The sequence below is a fragment of the Canis lupus genome, chromosome 9, assembly GCF_048164855.1.
Source record: "Canis lupus baileyi chromosome 9, mCanLup2.hap1, whole genome shotgun sequence".
NCBI lineage: Eukaryota > Metazoa > Chordata > Mammalia > Carnivora > Canidae > Canis > Canis lupus.
The window spans coordinates 58005384-58032212 of NC_132846.1; the positions used below are offsets into that span (position 1 = coordinate 58005384).

The 26829-nt window shown below is 35.3% G+C and overlaps 1 long non-coding RNA gene and 1 pseudogene across 2 annotated transcripts in view; one reads left to right on the top strand and one right to left on the bottom strand.

Annotated features, from left to right (window-relative positions):
• The window catches only part of LOC140640340 (uncharacterized), a 102271-nt gene that overhangs the window by 47388 nt on the left and 28054 nt on the right, over nt 1–26829 (bottom strand). The window lies entirely within an intron of this gene.
• LOC140640622 (small ribosomal subunit protein eS6-like) lies at nt 5442–18710 on the top strand (annotated as a pseudogene).

A 26829-nucleotide genomic window follows, 5' to 3' on the forward strand; every position in this document is an offset into this window, starting at 1 on the left:
ACCTAGTTGCTTCTCTTACAATCTCCCAAGAAGAGTTGATTAAACAAGAATATGAAGGGGAAAAAAAGTATTGTCATTTTTACTTTGAGCTCAAGAACTAGTTTTATATATATATATATATATATATATATATATATATATATATGTCATTACGTAAAATCAGCTGATCTGATTCTGATCCTTGAGATAGATATAGTCATCTCCATAAACAGCCAAACAAAAATGCTAGAGAATACTACCATCATGTTTTCCCAGAAAACATTAAATTAAATTAAAATTTTCATTTGTATGTATCAATTTATTAGATAATTTTGAGAAAGTATCTGTATTATAATCTTAGATGTTTTGTATCGTTTTACCTAAGAATCCTAACTGATAAAACATTGACCACTTTAATATCATCAGTAACCAACAGACAGATAGATGTCAACTACCTAAATATAGTTCGCAGCTATTTTTAAGTTCAGTCAGTTTCTCCTCCTGGATATATGGACACAGAACCAAAAAATGTTTTTCTGTAGGCTACTAGGAGTCTTCTTTTCATTACACAGTGAGTTGGTGAGGCCAGAAATACTGAGTGATGTCATAAGACTTTCATCTCCCTTTTGAAGTGCACACGTGAGCTGGATGAATTGATTTAGAATTTTCAGGTTCTTCTGGGTTATTTAAGCACACGGAACCAAAAGAGAAGAGGAACTAAGGCATATACTTTCCTGTAAGACACTGAATAATCAAAATAATAGTGAGCAAGCACAGATGGCGGGTCAGGTCTTTGGTTCAAATTTTTCTTTATATATTCTTCTCATTACATTTCATTTTTAATTTGAACACTGAGATAAATTCTACTTATATCTAATTTTCCTGATGAATGTGATAGGAAACATGGCTATATTATCTACTAGATGTTGCACTATATTTCTTGGGCAATCCTTAATAAAATAAATGAGCACCATGCAACAGATTTCTTCAGAGCCTTCTCTATATGAGGGGTAGACAACCCTTGTGTTAAAAATGAGCTCTATCTGAAAAATATGTGAACTCTGAGCATCAGAATCCTGGGAGTCTGGGAGTGGTTTTGGTAGTGTGCTACAAATGTTATAACATGGATGAACCATGAGGACATTACACCAAGATGCTAAGTGAATAAGTCAGTCACAACAAGACAAATCTTATATTATTCCTCTTACCTGAGGTATCTAGAGTGGTCAAAACCACAGAGACAGAAAATACAAAGGTGGTTGTCAGGGGTTGGAGATAGAAGGGATGGGGTGTTGTTTAATGAGTATAAAGTTTCATTTTTGCAAAATGAAAATTTTTCTGGCTGCTCTGAGTGCCTATTGATCACTTCCATTTCACATATTAATTCAGGATATATGATCAGCTAGATCTTTGTATTTCACCTTCTATAGCCACTGCCATTTTTTTTAACCTTACTCCAGCACCTAATACTTCTAGAATTTTGGGACACCTGGGTGGCTCACCGGTTAAGTGTCTGTCTTTGGCTCAGGACGTGATCCTGGAGTCCTGGGATCGAGTACCCCATCGGGATCCCTGTATGGAGCCTGCTTCTCCCTCTGCTTGTGTCTCTGCCTCTGTGTGTGTGTGTGTGTGTGTCTCATGAATAAATAGATAAAATCTTAAAAAAAAATACTTGTAGAATTTTCCCTAATATAGTACACCTCTTGCACACCATCTCTCCTTCTGATTCATAGTTTTATTCCTTGACTGCACGTTAGAATTGTAATGAGAGAAAAAAAAAATTGTGATGAAGCTTTCATTTAATTTATTTTTAAAAGATTTTATTGATTTATCCACGAGAGACACAGAAAGAGAGGTAGAGATACAGGCAGAGGGAGAAGCAGGCTCCTCACAAGGAGCCCGATGCGGGTCTTGATCCCGGGCCCCAGGATCATGCCCTGAGCCAAAGGCAGATGCTCAACCACTAAGCCACCGAGATGTCCCAAGAGCTTTAATTTTAAAGGTTAGTCTTACCTTAGACTATTTGAATCAGATATACTAAGGGTAGGGTCAGATCATTCTCATGTTTAAAAGTCTGATCAGGTGACTTACATACATAGGATAGCTTGAGAACTGGTTTAAGCCTTTCCTTATCCTTTCTCCCATTTAGTCTTACCTTTCTTTGTCCCATTCCCTCTAGGTCTTACTAAGAAAAAGATAGATTAATAGTTCATTAATCAATTCTTAAGTGTTAATAATTGATATTACATAAAAATACTATCTGTTCTTAGAAAAAAAAGTAGATTATAGACATTTGCACTAGGGGACGCCTGGGTGGCTCAGTTGGTTGAGCCTCCAACTCTTGGTTTCAGCTCAGATCATGATCTCATGGTTCTGGTATCGAGCCCACTTTGGGCTCCTGGCTCAGAGGAGAGTCTGCTGATTTCCCTCTCTCTCTCTGTACCCCCCCCCCACTTGTGCACATACTCTCACTCTTTGAAATAAGTAAATCTTTTTTTTTTTTTTTTTTAATAAACATTTGTGGGACGCCTGGCTGGCTCAGCGGTTGGGCGTCTGCCTTCAGCTCAGGCATGGTCCCAATCTGAGGATGGAGTCCAGCATTGGGCTCCCTGTGGGGAGCCTGCTTCTCCCTCTGCCTATGTCTCTGCCTCTCTGTGTGTGTCTCTCATGAATAAATAAATGTTTAAAAAATAATCATTTGTATTAGTAAAATATAAAACAATTAATAGCAACTGCTTGTATTAGAAAAATGTTATATTGTCTTTAACCAAGTATATTATTTTTGCTCCTTCCCACGAATAGGTTAGAGTTGATTACCTACCCTATCCATAATTAAGCCTATCCTAAGATATATGTTTCAGATGTGGCTGATTTTTACTATTCTTTTTTTTTTTTTTTAAAGGCAAGCATTAAATATGTATGCAATAGCCTTTTCTAAAACACAAAGTCAGATTCTTTGGTCAAATAAATTTAGGAAAGCTTGCCTCTTTTAATCCTCTCCTGGAAATTACCATTTCTTAGTTTGCAGAATGACCCACAAAAATCTCAAAACCAAATAAACACACACTTCTTTTATATTACTTAGCATTTTCCTAATATGCTTCTCTATTGTAACCTTTTATTAAAGTATATCTTAATAGTAGGGTTCAGCAGAAAACCATCTGAAAAATGTCAATATACAGTGTTACGGGTTGAACCATTTCCCCCAAACATTTATATGTTGAGATTCTAACTTTTAGTATCTCAAAATGTAACTGTATTTGGATAGAAGGTCTTTTGAGTGGTAATTAAAGTAAGTGATCTCATTAGAATGGTCCCTAATCTTCTGGTGTCCTTGTAAGACAAAGAACATTAGGACACAGACAAGACCATATGAATACAAAAGAAGACAGCCATCTCCAAGGAAAAGAAAGAGCCCTCAAAATGAAATCAACCCTGCAACTACTTTGATCTTAGACTTCTAGCCTTGAGCTTTGAAAAATAAATTTCTGTTGTTTAAGCCACTCAACCTATGGTACTTTGTTATGGTAGCCCTAATAAACTGATATATATGATAAAGTCATATACTCCAAGTTTTCAGAATTTTTTTTATTTTTAATGAAGATATGTGTTGAGAGGTCGATTAAGATACAGTTAATGATAATTTAATATCAACGATTATAATATTAATACCACTATATATTTCCAGTGTATTGCAGCCTATAAAAAAAGGACATTCCTTATTATTTCTAATAGCTTACTAAAGTCAGGATAGAAGGTATGTTTCATCCATTTCATAAATGAGAAGAAAATCAGACAAGAGGTTGAGTGATTTATACAAAACTACATGTCCAGAGAGTGCTGTTGACAGGACCAGAACCTAGGCCCTCTGATTCCATGTCCAGGATTAAAACATAGAATGAAGTCATTACCTCAGAACTGTCTCACCATAAAAAATCAATAACCCCTCCCAAAGGCAAATTAATAGCCTACTTGTTCACTTAAGAAGCACCCCATTAAGAATAATTAACAGGCTTCCATCTGTGGGAACTTTTTTTCTGGAAGGCATGCATCTATAAAGAAAATGTTAAATAATCATTTAGAGCTTAGATAAGAAAAAAATATCATCGCATTTCTTGTTTAATATACAACAGAATTCTTTGTACTGTATTTGCAAATATTTCTTGGGAAACTAGATACTACACCACCCAGTAAATGTGTGAAGCTATGGAATGAGGGATGAGAAAATTCAATATATGTTACACAGTGACCTAAAAGAGAATGGAGACAATATAAATTAAGTGTACAAAGAATGAGAGAGATTGTAGAGTTTGGGAAAAAATGTTATTCTATAATATTAAATATAAACTACGATTTTATTATACTTGATATATGAATACTTTTTTTAAGTTTTACATAAATTCTGGTTAATTAACATACAGTAAATTATTACCTTCAGGTACAGAATTTAGTGATTCATCACATACATACAACATTCAGTGCTCATCATAAGTGTACTCTTTAATTCCCATCATCCTTTTAGCCCATCCCCCCCCATCTACCTCCCCTCTGATAAGAATCAATTTGTTAATATATTGGGAATTCAAACCTATTTAATTCAGTATACAATGCATATAAATACTCAACAAATCAGGATATATTTTAGTTAAAACACTGTAGAGGTTCATTCTAATAAAAAAGAAGGCATTTGCATAAATATAATTTTCATTGTGACAATTCACCATCACCATCTATACAATTATCACTCTGATCTGATCTATATATACAAGAGATAAGTAGGAATCCAGATATCCATATCTTCACTAGTGGACCAATGAACATGTTATACAACTTATTAATACCTAGATTTTGGAATATTTAAATTTCTGATACGGTTTTGAACAGGACAAATTACACATGCCAACTAATCAATATATTATGTGTCAATAAATAATCAAAGTTCCTTTCTACTTACATTAGTTTTTAAGATAATTAATAAGATTTTCTCTGATGAGGAAAACAAAGGGAGGAGAACTGTAGCTTAAATTAAATCTCCTTACAGCTTTCAGCCCACTGATAGATACCTGAAATATGCAGAGTGTGACCTTCCTCAAGGAACTCATGGCTGCCTCAGTGCTTTAATGTTTATGTTTTTTAAAAACTAAAAGTAATCTTATCTTAGCAGCAGATAGTCCCTCAAGGTCCTGAAAGCCTTGTTTCCAAATTCCTTAGAGACTTATGCTATTCCTAACCTCCACTAATTAAAAAGTATATAATCAGGGACTCCTCATAATCCCAGTTCAGCTCTTTCTGCCCACGGGTCCTGTCCTCATGCAATAAAAAATCATCTTTTTGCACCAAAAACATCTCAAGAATTCTTTCTTGGTCATTTGCTCACAGGGCCAAAAACTTCCAAATTTCACCAGTTTCTATTTAATTTTTCCATATTTATTAGGGTTATCAAACATTTCTGTTTGAGAAAAATGCAGAAGGAAATTGAAAATGCTATAAAAGTTATAAGTGGCCCTAAATATACCACCTGTCTTCAGAGTAAAGCTTCTCCTTTAGATGAATTTAAGGTATTTGTTTACTTTTATTATAATAAATCACCATTATTATCTACTCACTCTTGTCCATTTGAATCATGACAGGAAGAGGTGTCAGCAACTACATAAATATGAACATTCTACATATAATCAAAATTACAACATAATGACTAACCTCATCCCTAAAGGGAAAAACAAGACTTCCAGAAAAAGATCCATGAAGGTATTCGGTTCAGTCATGTTTTAACTAGAAAGCAAAAGTTATTTCTGAAGAGATTAGACTTAATTATACTAAAAATTATTTGTAACAGTATTGGCCTATATCACCAGGCCTAGGGTTGAACAAATTTCAAAATGTTGGAATCAAAGCACACTTGTCATTGCATCTATACAGACCCATCAGCTTTTATTTTAGTTCAGCGAATTATTTCATAATATTGGCAATTTCCCATCAACTAGTCCAAACAATGGGCTTTTAAAATGGAATTCCCTTTATTCCTGATTGTGTCTACTTGAATGATAAATGTGAGGAAATGTTACATAATTAAAAAAAATGTCTTCCATATTTAAGTCTTAAGGATTTTAAATGTAACACTTAATCAACATGTTCATCACGGTTTTGTTCACAAAAAATGTGAGACATACTAAATCTCAACAGAAGGGCAACAAAAAAAAATGCATTATAGAGCAGTTATGTATGATGTGATAATATTTATTATTATTTTGTGTATTAACTAACAAATTTTAGTAAGTTGGTAATACATTTAAAATAAAATGTGGCAACAAATAAAATGTGGCAGGAAACAAAAAACAAATATGGGATCAGTGGTATAAAAAAAACGCACTGAAAGTATGCCACAGATATCTTCCATGGTGTCTCTTTTTAAAAATTAGAGGTGATTTTCTTATCTTTTGAAATATTCCTCTATTTTTGAAATTTTTTTTCAGGGGTCATGAAATACTTGCAACATCAGAAAATATGTCTTTTTATTGATAGCTCTTTTATGTGCTCTTGGGCCCGGCCCATTCATTCATTCATTCATTCACTCATTCATTCATTTTTAAAGATTTATTTATTTTAGAGGGATAGCATGAGTGGAAGGGGCGGGGTGGGGGGAGAGAGAGAGAGTGGGGCTCAATCTCATGACCCTGAGATCAGGACCCAAACTGAAACCAAGAGTAAGACACTTAATGACCGCATCACCCAGGTGCCCCAGGCCTGGTCCATTTTATTTCAGTGAAGCACCACCAAAGTTGAGCACTTTTATGTGCCCTGGCAAAATTTTAATTCCTTAGAATTCAGACTTTCAGACTTTTCATTGTTTTAAATCTACATGCAAAGAGCATATGTTGGTTGCAGTTAGATTTGTCAGAGTCTGATAAGCATCAATGGTTTGATTCTATTTTCTTACAGTGATTCTTTTTTTTAATGGACCTGTACTAATTGCATGACTTCTTTTAATCAGCATGCAACAAGAGGAAGGCCATGGCCATGTAGCAGGAGAATCAGCCAGTCATCGTAAGAGCTGGGTATACTGAAAGGTGATGCCATAGAAAGATCTTGCTATATGCAGCTAAGAAATGGGTGCTTAAACCTTATCCTAGTAATTATTCAGTCAGAACACCACTTAACTTCTCAGAGACTGCTTTCTTTGTGTAGTGTGGGGAAAACACTGTCTATATCACATGCACTATTTTGGACCTATCACCACATGCCCAAGCACTGGATAACTTCATTTCCCATGCAGAAGCAAGCAGTCCCCACAAATGCAACACTATCATTCTGCAGTAGAGAAATGTGAAGCTGATTTCTTGCCTTTTTCCTGCAACTGCAAAGATGAGAATAGTTGCTTAATATTAATGAAATCTGACTTTCTGACTTTCCTCTACTTAATTTTGCATTTAAAAATAAACACAATTATTCAAGTCTTTTAACAAGTGTTATCAGCCTTCCCTTCATGTTGATGACTGCGTCCCAAATCTATGACTGTGTGTAATGATTCCAAAACCATTAATTTGATGAAGCCAAACAGCAATCAATGCCGAAAAAAGAAACAAAGGCAAAAATGCAAAAGCATTCCAAGTGAAATTTGACAAAAATGACTGTATTTACAAAATAACGCAACTTCTCTAATTGGTTAAGGAAATGCACAGGAGGAAAAATATCTACTGAAAAGAATTCTTCAATAAATGAACTACCCAGAATCTCATATTTTAAATGATTTGATTAGAAGAAATTTTAAAGTATAATTAAATGCTCTGAGTGAAGATTTCAACTCCCCACATATTGCATGTAAGACACTTTTTCAATGACACATTAGATAAACTGTTTAGGATGGAGAGAGAGAAAGGGAGAAGAGAGGAGAGAGAGGGCTGTCAGGACTAGATTAGAAAGAGGTGGAAAAGATGGAACTTGAAATTATTTTCTTTGAACCATCCATCACAAGATTATAAGTGACCATAGCAAGTGATTCACATGTTGGTAATATTTTCTCCTCTACTACTGACTTTGGTCTTCTACTGTTATAAAGAGGAGATCAAAACTTCCACCAGAAAATCACTGTCATTCCTGGTCCATCTATAACAGTTCTCTGTGTTGAGGAGAGATGCAGACTTAAATGCTTCTGCTATTCTCTATATTCCACCTCAGTCATCTCATTCAGTTCAGAACATAAATAATACCTTATGCTCGTCACTCCCAAATTTATCTAGTAATAAATTTTCTTTGAGTGTGACTCAAATGTTCAGTTGCCTTTTGACATCTTCAAGTGGATAAAATTTAACTTAGTCTCTACCCTACAAAGCAATCCTGGTCTCATATTTATCCTCAAAGCCCTTCCCATCTCAGTTACAGGCAACTGCTAAGTCCACAATCTTTTAATCACCCTTAATTGTCTCTCTCCCTTGCCTTCATCCTTCATTTATGACCCAGTTCTATTCATTTTGAAATTAAAAAGATATTCCAAATCTAGACACTTCTCCCCATCTCCATTATTATATGTGCCAAAAAATAATAGGAGACAATGCTATTAACTATTAGTTTTAGAGGAATAGGAAAATCACATAAAAATGGGTATTGGACTAGAATGTAGCAGAGGAACAAAAGTTTTGGGGCCATGTAATTAATCACCTGCTATTAAAAACAAAAGGCTTCCATGATCAAAAAAATTTTTAATGCTGTGTTGAACAGTTTAAATATGTTCATTTGTTATTAGGTTTCTACAGAACTTTTTTTTCTAATATTTTATTTATTTACTCATGAGAGACAGACAAAGAGAAAGGCAGAGACACAGGCAGCGGGAGAAGCAGGCTCCATGCAGGGAGCCTGACGTGGGACTCGATCCCAGGACTCCAGGATCAGGCCCTGGGCTGAAGGTAGGCACTAAACCGCTGAGCCACCCGGGCTGCCCCTTCTACAGAACTTTTAATATAGAAATATTCATTCAAGAATTTCATGTAGGGCAATATAATACAAAGGATGCTGAAAATATATTTGAACATAAAATTTACTCATTGAGGAGAATTCTACACTAGTTTAAGAAATACAGCCTTGACTAGAACTTTCAGACATGTTTGTTTACACTCCTAAATTTTAGATGTTTATCCAGCTTCAACTTTGTTGTTTTTGCTATTGTTGTGGTTGGATCTTTTCACTTTCCTGAACTCTAAACATTGAAATGTCCCAAGACTTAGTTTTTTAAATTATTTTTTCTAATCTTTACAAGTTATTATTTCACTCCCATTAGTTTAAACAATGTGATAAGTTAAAAAGTCTCATGTCTTTATCTAATAGCTACTCCTCACTTCCTACTGAGCCTCTCTACTTGGATATTCAAGAAGCATCTCCAAATTAACTCTTTACTCTCTCCCATCCCAATCAACTCTGTCTTTGCTTTCTATTTTAGCAAACGATAATTCTAGTTTTCTAGTAATTTAGGCTAAAGAAACATGTGAGGTCATCCTTGGTTTTCTTCTTTTTTCATGGTGCATATCCTATTCACCAATTACCATTATACTCGAAGACAAACTTATTTCTGCTGGAGTCACTAATTTACATCCTTTATGTACTAGGGGTATGGCTTGCAGTAGATATCTCCTCTGCTCTACATCTACCATCTGTTCCTTATCTCACTCAAAATAGAAGCCAAAGTTTACCATGACCTAGAAATTCTTACACAATTTGTCCTAGGCTACTTCTCTTACTTTATGTTCCTACCACTCCCTCTTTTCTTTACTCCTTAAGTGAAATGTTCTCTTTGCTATTCATAAACTGTGCTAACCATGTTCCTATCTTAAGGCCTTTGGACTTTGCTCTAGGTGAAATGTTTTATTCAACCATCTGTCCATAGCTGACACCTCACTTAGTTGAACTTCTGTTGGAACACTGACTTATCAGAGAGGTCTTCTTTAACTAGCCTATTGGAAATAATACTTATATTTCCCCATCACTTCATTTCTTTATCATGCTTTATCCCCCCCCACCCCCACCCCCACCAAATTATTGTGACTTCTGTGTTAGCTTGGTTCCAATACTGTGCCCAGTTGCTTGGTAAAACACTAAGCCTAGATGTTGCTATAAAGTCATTTTGTAGGCATGATTAACATCTACAGTTAGCTGATTTTAAGTTAAAATCACCCTTCATAATATGGGTGAACTTCATCCAATTAACTAAAAGCCTTAAAAGCAAAAACTGAAAAACAAAAACAAAACAAAAAAAGAAAATGAAAGCAAAAACTGAGGTTTCCTGGGGAAGAAAAAAACTGTTTCAAGACTGTTAACATAGAAATCTTTCTGAACCTTCAGCCTGCCAGCCTGCCCTACAGGCCTTCCGCACAAGCCTGTAATATCACCTCTTGTCTGACTTTCCTGCCCTATAAATTTTGGTCTTGTCAGCCCCCACAGTCACATCAGCTAATTCCTTAAAACAAATCTCTTTATTCACGCGCACACACACACACACACACACACCCTAATGGTTCTGTTTTTCTGGAGAACCTTGACAGATACAACTATCTATTATCATCCGCTGTATTATGTGTTCCTTTGTATATCTCTTCTCCCTGCACCATTAGGATATAAATTTGTGAGACAAATTTTGTGAGGTTGTTTTTGATTCACTATTACATATCACCTTCTAGAAATGTACCAGCAACATAATAGGACCTCACAAAATGTGTGTTCAATGAATAAATACTGTTTTGTGTGACCAACTTAAATTAGGATAATTAAAGCAAAATACCAACAGAACAGGAAAATAGATAGCACTTATTTTTGGAAGTCATCATTATATCTGTTATGTGATTTTCACAATATTTGTAGGAAATGGCCTGTATATGTCCATATGCAAAGTGTGAATTAATCAGCAATATCTTCTTGTATAACTCCTTACTTAACGGCACAGTGTCTCGGTATACATTTAATAAGTGCCAAGAATCTTTACATGTATTATACTTAATACACATAAAACATCTTGAAAGGTAAGTAATTGTATTTAAAATACAAGAAAACTAAGGCTCAATTTGGTAATCAGTATAAAATATAATTTTGTCATAGAGCTGACTGGAATATTACATTCAATGAGAGAATCAGGTTAAAACATAAATGTTATTAAAGGAGAAGGGCAGCCTGGGTGGCTCAGAGGTTTAGCACTGCCTTTAGCCCAGGGTGTGATCCTGGAGACCTGTGATAGAGTCCCACGTCGGGCTCCCTGCATGAAGCCTGCTTCTCCTTCTGCCTGTGTCTCTGCCTCTCATAAATAAATAAATAAAATCCTTAAAAAAATAAATGAGTAAATGTAAATAATCAGATGGAACAAATATTCTCACTTTTTATTAAATTCCAATGCAACTTAGCGCACTCTGACTTGCTTCATCTTGCCACAAAGGAACAGTAATATTATGGGATGAGGCAGTTGTAAAGAGTTACGGGAGATAATTTATGTGAGAGACCGTAACATAATTTATTAACAGACGTAGATTTTGAAAATCTTAAAGTTTGAATTCTTCCAATTCATTGTTGATTTTAAAAGCCAACCAAAGATGCAAATATTAAATATACATGTTGACACAAGACTATGTGAATGAAGCACACACTGACCTTGGGAACTGATATATAAATAAAGACAAAATCTGAAAAATATTAATGAGTAGGTACCTTGATGTACCTAAGATTATAATTAGCCACAATGGTATCACTTCATATCAATTTTACACATATTCTATTGTAAAACTGTAAATTTTATAAGAATTTCTCATGTGACCTTCTGCCTTTACTCAATGACTAGCAGTTATCTATCATCATTTAAACTAAGGCAATAGCTCCTATTTATTTTTGTAGGAAATTATATTTATTCATCTATATTTGTTGTAGAAAATTTAGTTTTGTTTATTTATCTCACTAGGACTTCGCTGATTGTGTTATGATGAACTCAACAAGCATAAAACCTAGTGATTAACCACCTGTTTCCCTCCATGTAATAATTATCATGCAAGGTAAAAAAATGACTATGGAAAAGATATTTTTATTGCTCAAGGCCAAATTTTGACTTTTTCTTTGATAGTACCTACCACATTGTGCAGAAGATAGCCTCAAAGTCGGAGTTCACCATGTCAAAGAAGCAAATTTAATTAAAAATACAACAACAGTGAAACAGTTTTGTTAGTAATTTATAAAAAGTGAAGGTCGATATCAATAACCCTGATGATTTTTTTCACATCAGCAATCAATTTTCCATTGTTATAGTTTGGATGCATTTTCAAACATCCAACTATTCTACTGCAAGAATTGATAGCCTATTTAAAAATCTGAACTTGCTTGAAATTTTACTAATACTCAGAGCCAAGAATTTATCAAATACTTACATTTGCCTCATAATGTTTGGGGATATTTGGAAAACATTTTACAATCACCACTGTTCAAAGGAAAACATTGTCTTTGCTTGTAATGACCAAAGCACTTACTTTTTTTGGAAATGTTTTCACCCAAAGAAAAAGGTTTTCATTTAGAAATGTAAACATTTTCGCTGTCAGGGAGGTACCAAATAAAAGATTCCCTGATTGCTTTAAATGAGCCATTTAGAAAACCCTTGCCAATGTAGACACAGTTAGTCAGTATTCTACAATGTGTCAAAGCGTTCCACCTTCTTTGGTGCTTTGTAAATCACACCAGGGATTTGAGTAAATTAAGTTAGCTTTTTCACTAGAAACCAGATGTTGTACCTCCGCTGAGTTTTATTTGGGAAAACAATGCATTATTAAGTAACTATGAGCCATACAATTAGGAAGAAATATTGCATCTGGGTGTCAAAATTTATGCCAGGTTTCAACCTGCTGCAATAGAAAGTCTCCGAGGTATTACTCAGCCTCCACTAACAGAAGTCTGGAATGACATAAGATGATTACTAAATTTTCTAAATTCCAAAGATGTGTGACAGGCCATAGAGTGAGGTCAAAAACACCCTTAGTAGAGTTAGCAAACAGAATGAGTTGTCTAAAATGAAGCAGGAGGGGTATGTGTGTGTGTGTGTGTGTGTGTGCACGTGCATGTACATGTGCATGCATGCATGTATATCAAAGAGCCTATGTCAATAAAGCCAATTGGAATCATAGACCTAATTCAGCCAGTGCATCCAGATTCTAGAAGGTGACTAATCAAAATATGTAAAATAAAAAAGGAAAGACAGAAAAAAAGGGAATGAGGTTAGACACCAGGAAGAATGAAGAGAAACAGATAAAAAGGAAAAGCTGGGATGGGGAGAAGGAAGGAAAGAAACATGAAGACGGGGAGAAAAGGGAGGAGGAAGAAATGAAGAAAGGAGAGAGGAAAGGAGAAAGAAAGGAGAGAGACATTTAGAAATTGGAAGCATATTTATGAACCAGAATGTGTGTCTAAGACCTCTGAGATTGCAGCTATAAGTAAATGCACTTTCCTCACCCACAAGATTTCTAACAACCAAGAGATTTGTCCCCTTTAGAATTCCCAGGTTTTCTAGGTATGCTCAAAGGAGTGTCTCACATGAGCAAACAACCTGTCCACTGCAAATCATGACACGGGGTCCACCCCACTCCTTTCCTCTTGCTTTTATGTGTACTTGCCCCAGTTATGCCTGTCAAGCCAATTGCTAAAATCTTCCTGCCACTGTCCATTATGTTACTTTCAACTTCCTTTCCCTTAGGATGTTTTACAAGGCATCTTCCATGTACCTCAAGGTATTCCAAGATATGTTGAAATACAAGATATTGATGGTTTTTATGAAAGACCTCTTTCATAATTAGGTTTCATATTCTATGCATCTCTAGGCAAAGCACAGATGATTATCAGTCTAGGTGATACACTCTTTCTTGATGTTTAAGTCAGCTTATGGCCCTTCCTTCTCTACTATAGGAAATCAAATATAATCCAAGGAGCTGGCCATGAAACACACATTCTCAGATTTTACTTAGTCTCCCACTATTAGCATCATTTCCCAATCCCAGACTCTTTCCTTTTATAAATCTTCAAAGCAAAAAATGTCCTCACATGCCAGTATAGAGATACAGGGGGAAAGATGCTCATGTGTCAGTAAATTTGCATTAATAACATCTTGGACCAGGAAACTCCATACTTACATACTTATATCTAATTTTATATATATTTATAGTTTCTCAGCTCTATACTTTTTATATTATAATTAAACATGGAGCCCTTCTCTTAATTGCCCATATCATAAAACTTACAAATTCCTGAAAATACACTCACAAGATTTCATGGAAGGAGGAAGAATACATTTAAGACAAACTATTCATTTTCAAGAGAGGAAACAATTGCCAATTGTTATTGGCAATTAACATTGGAGAAACATTTTTATTTGATGGTTTTATTAAATTCACTGGTTGCTCTAGTGGATGTATTAGTTACCTATTGCTGTAACAAATAGCCTCAACACATAATTATTTAAAATAATAAACATTAACTATAGAGAACAAACTGATGGTTACCAAAGGGGAGGTGAGTGGGGGAATGGGTTAAATAGGTGATGGGGATTAAGGAATTCATTTGTGATGAGCACTGGGTGTTACATGGAAGTACTAAATGACTAACTATATTGAACACCTCTAATATTACACTGTATGTTAACTAATTGGAATTTAAATAAAAACTAAAAAAATAAAACGATAAACATTTATTATTGAACTATATCTGTGGGTCAGAAATTCAGTTTTGCTAAAGGGTTGTGGCTTTGGTTCCTTCATGAAATCACAGTAAAAATGTTGGTAAAGACTGAAGTCATCTAAAGATATGACTGGGGCTGGAAGATATGTGTCTAAGATGGTCCAGATGCTTCCAAAATGGTTGTTGAAAGGAGATCTCTTTGCCTTGCTACATGGACATCTCCACAGGATTGCTTCAACATCCTCACAACATGGCAGTTGGCTTCTCCAGGGAAGAGCAAGAAAGAAACCACAGTGCCCTTTAGGACCTTGTCTCAAAAGTCACATGCCATCACTTCTGCCACATTCTCTTTAATTAGAAAATAGTTACTAAATCTAGCCGACAGGGTAAGAATTAAGCTATGCCTTTTGAGAAGAGGAGAACCAATGACTTTTGGACATATTTTAAAACACCATAAGAGGAAAATGTAAAGTATTTCACAAAGGCTCGCTCAGAAAAAAATATGGTCAAGATTGGATGAATCCAGGCTTTCATCATTGGAAATTCTAAGATACTGTACTTAGAGAGAAAGAGGAAAGTATTAATGCAAAACAGATATTGGATGTGTATAGAAGGTTCTACTCTATTTCAAGGTCTTTACTTGACTGATATAAAGATAGACTCCATTCTCAATCCTTTGTTCCTTTTTGTTGTTGTTAGTATGTAAAGAATTCATTTTCTAGTAAATTATGAGAAACTTCATTTCATTCCTTCATTACAGTAATAATGTCTATACTGGCAGATGGACTTTGGAGTGGCTTGGACAGACCACTTATATGAGATGAGGGAATCACATACATGATTTTCTGATCCAGGAAGCCATAATACTACAGACTGAACCCTAATGCCATTGGCAGGATAGTTCAAAATATCAGATGGCCTAGAAAAACATTAGAAGACAAGGGAATACACACCAATATAATAAATTATATTATGATAAAAATCGGTCTTATCCTTACATCTTAGAGATCAACTGTAATAACAACAACAAAAATAAGCTATTGCATTTTTTTTCTTCCCCAAGATTAGCAGTTTAATGTGTAGGTGCAGGATGGATATTAGACATCTGGCTTAGCAAGAGTAAGTATAAACAGTGGTAGCATAAGCAGAAAATTTTTATAATATTAGCAATTCAAATTCAAGTATCAGATTAGTGTGGTACTGGAATCATTCATTGGAATATGTTTGGAGGCCACAACTTTTCTCAGCAAAACTTCTTTTCTTAAGCAAAATAATATGGTGTTTCTCAGTGTGTGTATCAAAATATGCCATTACATGATATTAAAATGACTTGATGTTCAATCATAACTTTGGTATCACTTATAACATCAAAATTTATTGAAGCTGTGGATCGAAAAGGATGTTCTAAAGTTGAGGTCCCACTACTATTATTCCAACTTTACCACACACTCACAGCAAATCCTGTAATGTCAGCATCTAGGAGAAAACCTGCCTTTTATCTATTCTAATTCTACCTCTGTAATATTTAAATTGTGACTTGTTTCTGGTTTTTCACTTAAATATCACCTATGATATAGATAAAAAGTGACTCATCAAATTCAATTATATCAAGACAAATCCTAATCTTTCCTCTTCTGTCAAACAAATGAAGCATTTCACTAACAGAGTATTCAGGAATGGCCATTGCAATATGATTTCTTTGTATCTCAGTTTAATATTTACATTTTAAGAAGCTAACTGAATTTGAGGCACCTGGTGGCTCAGTTGGTTACGCATCTGCCTACAGCTCAGGTCATGATCTCAGGGTCCTGGAATTGAGCCCCATGTTGGACTCCCTGCTCGGTAGGTGAATATGCTTCTCCCTCTCCCTCTGCACCTGCTTGTGCTCTCTCTCTCTCTCTCTCTCTCTCATTCTGCCTCTCAAACAAATAAAATCTTAAAAAAGAAGAAGAAGCTACTTGAATTACAAGGGCATGGTTGTAGCAGGTCCCGTTTTTATTTTTATTTTTTATTTTTATTTTTATTTTTTTTAATTCTTATTTATTTATGATAGTCAAAGAGAGAAAGAGAGAGAGAGAGAGAGAAAGAGAGGCAGAGACATAGGCAGAGGGAGAAGCAGGCTCCATGCACCGGGAGCCCGATGTGGGATTCGATCCCTGGTCTCCAGGATTGCGCCCTGGGCCAAAGGCAGGCGCCAAACTGCTGCGCCACCCAGGGATCCCCCGTTTTTATTTTTTCCATATAGTCTCACTATCAGTTAGCTTTTTTCTATGTAACAAATTGCCCTCAAACTTAGTGGTTAAAACAACCACCACCATGTATTTGACTCATAATTCTTTGGTTTAGCTGGATAATTCTTCTGGACTGAACGAGCTCATTTGATAACTACTGAACTCAGTCTTGTGGCTGTGATTATTTGGAAGGTCACCTGAAGGATGGATGATCCAAAATGATATCACCCTTATACATTTGACAGTTGACAGTCAATCTTGGGGCAATTGAGGGGACTGTGCCACATGTTTCTCAGAACCTAATAAAACAGCATTGGCTTTTTAAAATGGTTGTCCTAGGGTTTTCCACAGCAGTAAGAGGAGGAAAGCTACTCTGCTTGCCATCATGTTTAGAGTGACACATCATGCAAAGCATTTGATATGGCTCACCCATATACAAGGAGGAGGGATAGGTTCCACTTATTGACAGGAGGAACTGTCATGTCACAATGCAAAGAAGAGTATGAAAGAAAAGAATCTGCGACATTTTTTACACTGTACAAACATTCTGTTGTCTCAAACTCGGTAAGAGCACAAGGGTACAATTGAGTTCAGAGAAAAAGTATAGTTAGTGTGTAATAATGAAATGACCATAAGTTTTGGAGTCAGAAAAATGATGTGACCTTTCACTTATTCATTCATTCAGGCAGCCTGCGTGGCTCAGCGGTTTGGCGCCCGCCTTCAGCCCAGGGCTTGATCCTGGAGACCTGGGATCAAGTCCCACGTCATGCTCCCTGCATGGAGACTGCTTCTCCCTCTGTCTGTATCTCTGTTTCTGTCTCTCTTTTTCTCATGAATAAATAAAATCTTTTAAAAAAAAGAATGTATTCATTCATTCATTCATTCATTCATTCAAACATTATATATTTATCAAATATGTAGATTATTCCAGATAATTCATTCAATAGTCATTGATTCATCAAATGTTTATTGAGTGTTTCTTACGTTCTAGGGCCATTCTGGGCACTAGAGGTTTGGCAGAAGACAAGGACAATGATGAAAAGACGAAGTTCTGGTCTCTTTTTCGTGGCACCTCCGAGGTGGTAGGCCACTTCAGAATAAAGCTGAACATCTTTTTCCCAGCCACTGGCTGCCAGAAACTCATTGAAGTGAATGATGAGCGCAGAAGTTGTTGCTGATGCTCTGGGGGAGGAATGGAAGGGTTATGTGGCCCGAATCAGTGGTGGCAATGACAAACAAGGCTTCCCCATGAAGCAGGGTGTCTTGACCCATGGCCCCGTCCACCTGCTGCTGAGTAAGGGGCATTCCTGCTACTGACCGAGGAGGACTGGAGAGAGGAAGTGCAAATCTGTTTGGGGTTGCATTGTGGATGTCAATCTCAGTGTTCTCAATTTGGTTATTGTGAAAAAAGGGGAGAAGGATACTCCTGGACTCACTGATACTACTGTGCCTCATCGCCTGGGGCCCAAAAGAGCCAGCAGAATCTGAAAGCTTTTTAATCTGTCAAGAGACAATGTCCACCAGTATGTTGTTAGAAAGCTCCTAAACAAAGAAGTTAAGAAACCTAGAACCAAAGCACCCAAGATTCAGCGTCTTGTTACTCAATGTGTCCTCCAACACAAACGTCGGCGTATTGCTTTGAAGAAACAGCATACTAAGAAAAATAAGGAAGAGGCTGCAGAATATGTTAAATTTTTGGCCAAGAGAAGGAAGGAGAACAAAGAAAAATGCTAGGTACAAATTGCCAAGAGACGGAGGCTGTCCTCTCTGAGAGCTTCTACCTCTAAGTCTGAGTCCAGTCAAAAATGAGATTTTTTGAGAGTGACAAAATAAGTAAGATCAGACAACCAAAAAAAAGACAAAGTTCTGCTCTCAGGGAATTTGTATTACAAATAGACCAACACGCACATACACATACATACCTTAGAAAATATTTTAAAAAGAAGTAGAAACAAAATAATTTATTTGACATACATGGTCAATGAAAAGCTCTTTGAGGAGGTGACATTTCACCTGAAAGCCGACTACAGGGGTACCTGGGTGGCTCAGTGGTTGAGTGTCTGCCTTTGGATTAGGTAGTGAACCCAGGGTTCCAGGATCAAGTCCCATATAGGGCTCCACGCAGGGAGCCTGCTTCTCCCTCTGCCTGTGTCTCTGCCTCTCTCTCTCTCTCTCTCTCTCTCTCTCTCTGTGTGTCTCTCATGAAGAAAGAAAGAAAGAAGAAAGAAGAAAGAAGAAAGAAAGAAAGAAAGAAAGAAAGAAAAGAAAGAAGAAAGAAAAAGAAAGAAAGAAAGAAAGAAAGAAAGAAAGAAAGAAAGAAGAAAGAAAGAAAGAAAGAAAGAAAGAAGAAAGAAAGAAAAGAAAGAAAGAAAGAAAGAAAGAAAGAAAGAAAGAAAGAAAGAAAGAAAGAAAGAAAGAAAGAAAGAAAGAAAGAAAGAAAGAAAGAAAGAAAGAAAGAAAGAAATCTTTTAAAAAGAAGAAGGAAAGAAGGAAACAGCAAGCAAGGAAACTAGCCAGCTGACCTCAGGAAAGTATTTATTCTTCTGAATGGAGATCCTAGTATAGAAAGCAGAGGTAACATCTAATGCAAGATCTTAAGGCAAAGATGAACCTGACGTTTCAAAGAATAAAATAAGACAAGTGCTTGACCAGAATTGTATGAGCAAGGTAAAGGGGACCAGGAATAAGACAGGTTGCTTGATCATACCCAGACCTTGAATCCTGGATTTTGGAATTTATGCTCATTTTCAGTTATGAGAGGCTTAGTCAGAGGGTGAGTATATCCAACTAGCCCTATGGACTTCATGGCCCATGGGAAAAGACAGAGCTCAACCAGGACTAACGTAGGGTCCTCTACAGTACAAAGTCTAAGAAAGTGAATCTTCTTACCAATCTAAGAGTATAACCCCTGCCTACAAGGATTTCCTTCAAGTCTGGCTGAGGGAACAGTATCTTAAATACATGATAGAAAATTCTATTTTTTTAAAAGAAAATCCTTGTTAAGGAATATGCACATAATTGCTTGACCCATAAAAAATATTACATGGGCTATAAAAAGGTTAGAAAGAATATTTACTTCACAGGTTATTCTAAAAAGACCCATGGCAAGACCTAATATGTATTATTTTCCTTCCTTTAAAAATAATAAATGAAAATACATTATACAGTATGGAATAAGAATCACAAAAGAAGGTTTTACAAAATTGAGTCATTGCCTTCACTCCCCAAACCTATTCTTTAACACTACACTTGGATGTCTAGTTCCATCATTCCCTAGCTCTCTGTGTCTCTGGAATCCACACCTTACTATCAGAAACATGGATGTCAGCTTAATCTCTTTATATTACACATCTGTCCAATACTTCAGATCACACTTGCCAACATTAGTGTGAAATATCTATTTATGATTACATTTGTAAGATATGGATTCAATCTCCCTTTGATTATCAATTACAGCAGTAGTGTGATTGAAAAACTGCATGCCAAGAAAAGTTATCTAATTTATGGTATGTGTTCAAAGGCTAAAAAAAAAATTCTTTATATTACACAGAGAAAATGAGTACAATTTTACAAAATAACAAAGACTAAAATTTTAATTTATATCAGGTAGTCATTCTTTTTATACTTAAAAATTCAAGCACATTATCATTGTAATTCAGTTTTTCTTGTTTTTAAAATTAAAAACAATTTGGGTTTTACATTCCTATTACTTTAAGATGAATGACTGATTCAAACATTTTTGTACCTTGAATCTTGTTTTACTCTTCTTGCTAGATTATCAAATCTTGAAACTTGTTTTACACTTCTTAGTAAACATCAAATGCTCTCTGAACCAAAATCACTGGTGAAAAACATGAACACTTGTTTTCCTTTCATAGTCTTCGTCTCCCATTCTCTATTATGTTTCTGATAGCAATGCTTCTCACTCTTCTCCCCACAAAAACCCACAAACACACATGACATAGAAACTATTTATAAATACACAAACAAATCATTTCCCTTCACTGTTCTGCAGACTAAAATAATAACTCATCAAGAACAGCTTAGACAAGCAGTTATTTGAAGGGCTCAAAGCATCATGTCTACTAAATGATGATGATTTCCTTATATCATGTAGAAATTCATTTTCAATTTTGCAGTGCTGGTATATCAATCAATATTTATTTAGTTTTGGGAAAAAGGAGCACAACAATCAAATAAATGTGTCCAGCAAATATTAACACCTATATATATATATATAAAGATATATCCATGATTATAGATGTTTATTCATTCAACAAATATGTATTAATCTCTTACTATGTTCTAAGTGCTTTATTGTACACTTGGGACAAGAAGCTATGTAAGACATAATGGTAGAGACAGCAGAAGGCTGAAAAGATTAACCATCTTACCGTTGCCGGGTGGAAGGCATCAGTGAAGATTTCATAAAGACCACTGAGATATAAAGGAGAAATGGAAGGTTTACTGGTTTACAAAGAGAGAATAAACAATAAATGAGGGATCCCTGGGTGGCGCAGCGGTTTGGCGCCTGCCTTTGGCCCAGGGCGCGATCCTGGAGACCCGGGATCGAATCCCATATCAGGCTCCCGATGCATGGAGCCTGCTTCTCCCTCTGCCTGTGTCTCTGCCTCTCTCTCTCTCTCTGTGACTATCATAAGTAAATAAATAAAAATTAAAAAAAAAAAACAATAAATGAGAACAGAACTGAGACTGAACAGAAATGTGTGAAATGCTCTCATGCAATCTGGTCCAGCAAGTGTTTTGGTTTTACTGAATCCTAGGTCTTTGTATAGTAATGATAGGAAATAGAGCTGAACACATTGGCAAAGGCCAATGGCTAAAGAATTTTTTTTATTTATGCCAGATTAAAGTGTTTAAAGTTAACCTTGGCCATATGGAGAATTATTAAACTGTTCTAAGCAGAACTGTGGCTGGGAAAAACTCATCTGGAAACACCACAGAAGCTGAATTGATCAACAAAGAAATAACTCAGAAGGCTCCCCTAAAAAAAAAAAAAAAAAAAAAAAAGGAAAGCTCCCCTGCCTGACCACTAGAATACAGTTTACATCACAGTTTACATCACAGGGGGGATAGGATGGACTCCAGAGACATAGAAAGTAGAACAAATCATGTTCCTAAACAGAAGTCCCAAAAGTTAGACTACGAAACCCCATTATTGGGTGTCCACACTGGGGGGTTTTATCAGTTTTTCCATGATAATGTCCCAGAGAAATGTTAATTTTTATTGCCTCCATTCATACAGAGATTTTACATTATGGTTCCTACATAAGTCTCTACCATCGCTCAACCTCCCACATACATCTATGGCTCAAACACATTATTTCATAAAACTGTCATCCTTAGACCTTGAGACCATTTAGACATTGCCAGTTCTTTCATTTCTATGTCACAGAAAATATGCATAAGATTCCTAAATTGATTGCATAACCCTATCCTAGGTAGTGATCAGCATTCTGAACAACAGCAGTTTAGAAAAGAAGAGTGTCTCGACTGCTTGAATTAAAGGTTGCCTTTGTCCAGGTCGAGCCACATGTATGCTGGCTTTAAAAAACAAAAACAAAAACTGCTAAATAAACAGATCTGGAGCAATCAGCACATGTCCAGTCAGCTGCACCTGATCCCCAAGAAAAGCCACTGTTTTTGAATTAATTCTATTCTATTTATAGACACCATATCACTACCTACCAAAGTATCAGTGATTACAATAACATACTTTCTGTTTTACTAAATCTTCCCTGGGCATATCAGATAATCATATTTTAAAGTGGTTTAGCACTAACTATAGAGATACTATGTGTTACATGAATTGGATCAAGTTCTAATTGCACTAATTTTTATTTATAAAAAAAAACTAAAAAAAAAAAAATTTTATTTATAGCACTTGAAAAATATCTACAAATATGTGATTGTCATGCATATATATGCATATATAATACACATACATGTATATATGCTATAGATATTTTTAATACCAACTATAAATTTCATTTTTATTCTCTCAAACACAAAGCAAAGATTTATTTTTACCAGATAGTCTTATTCTATGGAAATTTTATTATTTTTTTGTCTTCCTGAAATGTTGCAAATAGCTAACAACAATTATTTCTCTTCCACTAGAACATCAGTTACATGGAATCATCTGGAAATATTTATTCTTCAACCATAAGTTTCTCTGTATCCATTAAGAGCCTATATTTTTACTTAAAAGGAAGCTTTAAAAAGCTTTTCCAACCTGTTTCTATAGTGGAAACTTTTCACTATCTTCCATAAAAAAAAAAATCACCTGCTTACATAAAGTAAAATACCTTACTGTATATGAATAACCAAACCTCCTCATTGTCACCTGCCTCATCATATACATATATTTAGTTTGTTAGATTGATAACTGAATATGATTTAGATTGTGTTTAATCCATAAACCATATTCTTCTTTTCTTAAAGATTTTATTTATTTATTCATGAGACACAGAGAGAAGCAGAGACATAAGTAGAGGGAGAAGCAGGCTCTCTGCAGGGAGCCTGATGCAGGACTCGATCCTAGGACCCCGGGATCATGACCTGAGCTGAAGGCAGATGCTCAACCACTGAGCCACCCAAGTACCCCAAACCGTATTCTTCTTTTAATTAATTTATATCTGTATTATAACTTAGTGTTTCAGACCATAGATCTGTAATCAGACAATTGAAAACTTTGTGCCCCCACTTAGCCTTACTTGATTATGCTAATATTAGCTATTAATTTTCTAATTAATAATAAGTTAAATCCCTTGTCTGGTTAAAAATGGAAATAATGAAAGTATCACCTTATGGAGTCATTATGAAAATTGAATAATTCATTGCATATAAAGCACTTAACACAGTGTTTTTCACATAGCAGGTGTTTATTAAATGTAAGCTATAATTCTTGTTACAGAAATGTGTGACCTGAGTGCCTTGGCATAATATGTATCTAAATGTGTCAGCTTCCGTTTTTCAATTTTCTCTGATATTGAAAAGCTTTGGTGAACTGCTAGAGTTCACACAAAGACTGAAGGTTGTCAATGGATTCTATCATTTCATTAAATATTTAAAATAATTTCTAAGTATTCAAGTTCAAGTCATTACCTATTATTATGATTTAGTATTAATTTCACAAATACAAATGCTTATATTACTTACATAATGTGTTTTCTCAGTGTGTTCATTCTTCATCATTCTCAGCAAGACTTTGCAAACCAGCAAAGCCCAACTAAATATATATATATATATATATATATATATATATATATATATATATATGCTTACCCAATGTATTATTTTCTATAGCTTTGCACATTGAAAGCCATTTTGGTTTACACAGCAATGTTTTCTGTAATGGAGAAATACAGATTAGAAAATTTAAAAATTATAATAATAAAAACCTGTAATACCTGCTTTAATTCTTCAGATTCTTTGATTCTATTCTCTCCATTTAGTATAAAGACAGACATATTGTCTCTGAATAACTGTAGCATCATAACGGTTTGACTTGGAACATGATGTGTTTCAAAAATACTTTCATTGTCATTATTTTCTTAGATTCCTAGAAAAATTGTCATAGAAGCTAATGGAACTTCTATTACTCCTCCACCACCTTGCCTCATCTTTGTCTTTTTTTCTTTATCCCTTTCTGACAATATTTAGTGGCTCATTTGGTAAATCTTAGTCACAGGCAGAACTTCCAACTACGGCTTAAAATTCTTAGTTCTCAAAGTCAAAGATTTTGCAGATTGTTCCAGAAGCTTTGGCATGGCACTGCTCCCCAAGAGGAGCTCAGGGGAACGCCACAAGAAGAAAGAGAACATCTTCCTCATTCAACTCTAAAGGTAAAGCCCACACCAAATTATCTTTAGTAGACTGAGTGAAGTCCTCAGATATTTTTCAAACCCATTCACATTACCTCTTGATTTAAAAGTATATATTCTTTACCATGTGAAACAGTATTTCCTAGTGTTTGCTCTTAAAGTCACACACTCCCATTTCCAATTAAAAAAAAATAAAAACTTAAATTATTCTTTTAAAACTTTTGATTTTTAAAACTCTGTGAATTCGGTGGACCTAAGGTTCAAGAACTTACTCTTCCTCTGACCTGTGGTCAGATTTCTCATTACTCAAGACTCAATTTCTTCTCCCATTAAGAGAAAAAAATATATTCTGTTTTGCATGCTTATTGGGAGAAAGTAAGTGAAGAAGGAAACGTTTTTTAAAAGAACACACAAAATAACTATGAATATTAGAACATTTTTTTCATTCTAGAGCTGGGCTTCTTGATACAGTAGCCACAAGCCATTTAAACCTCAGTAATTTATGATGTATTTTCAACCGTCACCTTCAGAGATTCTTTGTAATTTTATTGTAGAGCACCCTTGCTCCCTTCTAACCTATTGCACATTGCTTGGCATGTCTTTTCATTTTTCTTATCTTCTGAAAACGCAGAAACCATAATAGTACACACCATTACAACAGGTGCATATGAGTAACTTATCCCTTACCAGCAGGGTAATAGTCTGTTTCCAGTGCCCTTTCTGATAATTGCCATACTTACACAGTCATGGGTAGAGCTGAAATGACTGGGGGAAAATTCGTTTGATTTAAAAGACGTTTCTTGATCCATTCAAGCCATTGTGCTGGGCCAAGCTATGCAATGACAGATCAGGACAACATAGCGATAATAAAGACTCAGCAGAGGCAAGGCAAATGTTCTAAGTGTGAACTATGAGCCAAGAATAGGAATCAATACCTCAGAGGCCTTTTTAATGCATACAGTTTAAGTGTTTTATTTCTCACCACTTTACACTGCACTAGCTGCCTCTGAAACTCATCAGGTACTTTTCTGCTCACTCACCCAGATACTTAGGATATTCTTATAATTTATTCTTACAAGACTGATCCTGCATTTCTAAAAATCGGGCAAGGTCAAGTATAAACTCAGAGATCTCACTAGTGTCTCAGCCTACATGTAATGTAATTTCAAAGATATTTATTAATACTTATCCTCAAAAAAAAAATACTTATCCTCGATGTTTATAATTCTCTATAGAAACAAGTACAGCATTATAGCTATCCTTTACCTAATTCAATTGTCTCCATAAAAAAATCAACAAACAAAAGCTGCCCCATTCCACATATTCAATTTTTAAAATTTACCTTTAAGGAAAAGGATTGTAGCATATTTTTACAAGTATCATATATCCCAATCCATATTTATCTATGCACAGACATCCCTCCCCCACAGCCCTGCAAAATGGGTTAGGGGTAGACCCTTCTCTTGAGGAAACAATGTGATCTTCTATGTAATGAGTTAATACATCTAAATTCTAATAGGGTTCACAGAATTTGTTAGATAGCTATGGCTGAGAGAAGGCAATCCTCGGCATCAAATCTGCATGAGATTGAATCTTGGCTAAGGATTTATCAGATGACTATTTCAGAAAATCAGGAACATTCCTGATCATTTGCATCACCACATTAACAGATACATCACATCTTAAAATATTTCTCCTTTTTTTATTAACTTTCTTTTCTTTTCCTACAAGTTTGGTTTTTTTAAACCTAGTCTGCTTACTTTTACTGCTCTATTTTTAACAATTCATCTGTAATCATCCTATCAGTGGTCTCTAAACTTTGCCTTCCTGTTTCATGCATAGAATTTTCTCCATTCTTTAATTTATATAGATTTTTCTCCACTCTTTAATTTGTTGGAAATATTTAACTTATTCCCTCTTTCATGAACTCTTTCAGGTTCCTTAAGAAGCCTGCACACCGCTTCTGTCTGCTTTGCTACATCACTTGAAACCTGCTTCTTTGGCAACTGCTCTGAGATGCCCCCAGCAAGCAGCTGAGGTGGATGGCCCTCTTCCTTCAGTGACGGCCTAGTGACAAAGCCACCCTGCCCAGCAAG